The 1,798-nt window shown below is 35.2% G+C and overlaps 1 pseudogene across 1 annotated transcript; it reads left to right on the top strand.

Annotated features, from left to right (window-relative positions):
* Nucleotides 1-225: 225 nt before the first annotated feature.
* On the top strand, nt 226-1,212 carry LOC143573187 (acetylserotonin O-methyltransferase-like; annotated as a pseudogene). The gene is made up of 2 exons (XR_013142388.1): nt 226-828; nt 916-1,212. The product of XR_013142388.1 is annotated as an acetylserotonin O-methyltransferase-like (transcript).
* Nucleotides 1,213-1,798: the final 586 nt, after the last annotated feature.

Genomic DNA, 1,798 nt, shown 5'->3' on the forward strand with positions numbered 1-1,798 from the left:
AAACGTTTTCACGTGTCTTCATGTTCGATATCCGGACTTTTCTCATCTTTGCTATACGCGACCGGTACACTTGCCGTTTGTGTGAACTAGGATAGATTGTTTGGTTTTTAAAGCTTAGTTGTGACTTGTGTTTTATATATATATATATATATATATATATATATATATATATATATATATATATATATATATATATATATATATTCGCACATCAAATACCTGACATCCTAGAACACCAAGAATCCCGGATGACACTTGATGATCATGCATCAGAGCACAAGTGTTCACAGTCTACGTTGTATCGGATCATGAGGTTCTTGATACATTATAAAGTATTTCAAGAAAAACCCATATCCGAAACGACCTTTGGATACACTCAAATACCATTATCTCGTCTCCTAACAAGTAATGGAAAGCATAGCATGGCTGACTTGGTGATTTTAGAGAGCTCTCCAGTTATGTTGGCTCCATGGCATAAACTAAGTGCATGGGTTTTGGGTAATGAAGAATTACCCTTTGAAGCAGCACATGGGGTTGATGTATGGGGATTATGTGCGGAAAATCCGGGTCATAGTAAGTTGATTAATGATGCAATGGCATGTGATCAAGGGATGTCCAAAGGTGTTTGAGGGTTTAAAGACCTTGGTGGATGTTGGTGGTGGTGACGGGACAGTTTTATGGTTGATTGTGGGTGCTTATCCATGGATTAAAGGGATCAATTTCGATCTTCCTCATGTGGTGTCCGTAGCTCCTGAATCTGAAGGTGTTTTACATGTTGGAGGTAGCATGTTTGATATTGTTCCAAAAGCTGATGTTGTTTATTTGATGGTGAGTGTCACCAAGTCACTGTATGACTCAAATGTTTTTAAATACACTTTAAATCAAACTTAATAATGTTTTAATGTTTTTCTTTAGAAAGTATTACATGATTGGGCAGATGATGACAGTATTGCCATATTAAGAAAATGTAGAGAGGCGACTCCTCAAGCCACATGCAAGGTGATTATTGTTGACGCAGTTGTCGGACATGAAGAAGATCACGAGTTTAAAGGTGTAGGATTGTTGCTTGATATGGCCATGATGGCTCATACGAGTAAAGGAAAAGAGCAGACCTCCAAAGAATGGTCTTATGTGTTTCATGAGTCCGGGTTCACTCGGTTTACTATAAAACACATTCGATCTTATCACTCTGTTATTGAAATTTCTCCTTGAATCTTCGTTCTCTTATATGTTCTAATAATAAAAATAGCATTGTCGAAGAAAGTATGCTTTATCCCTAGCGTTATCCTTTTTATGTTTTTGTATTGTTCTATAACAAAACAAAGGTTTTTGTGTGATAAAGTAATAATATCATTTTCTTTGAAATTGACTAGTAATTATACCTGTTAACCCGTGCTACACAGCGGGGTTAGCTTAGATATGGCGGTTTGATTGCAGATTTAAGCAAAAGTAGAAAATTTGGTCCTAAATTAATACCGATAAAATCTACGTTATTATCACTTGGGTTGATTAGGAGATAACTATCAAGGCTACGCCGGTTACTTAGTAAACATTATAAAATTATAGCATTGAAAATTCATTCCTTAGATGGTATTTCTTGGGTTGGGTTACATGTTTCGGTTAAAAGTGATAGGCCTACCTCAAATGGTATTTGAATATTGATTTAACGAAGCTTAATTAATACGAATGTTAAGCTTGTTTTAATCTATGTTTTCCCTCCATATATGATATATCCATAACATTCCCAAATTTACTGACAAAAATCAATCTTTGTGAAGTAATATTTCAAATGAAAAGG

The sequence above is a fragment of the Bidens hawaiensis genome, unplaced genomic scaffold (genome assembly GCF_021521415.1).
Source record: "Bidens hawaiensis isolate Kalapana, Puna unplaced genomic scaffold, B.hawaiensis_p1.1 tig00026233_1, whole genome shotgun sequence".
Lineage (NCBI taxonomy): Eukaryota > Viridiplantae > Streptophyta > Magnoliopsida > Asterales > Asteraceae > Bidens > Bidens hawaiensis.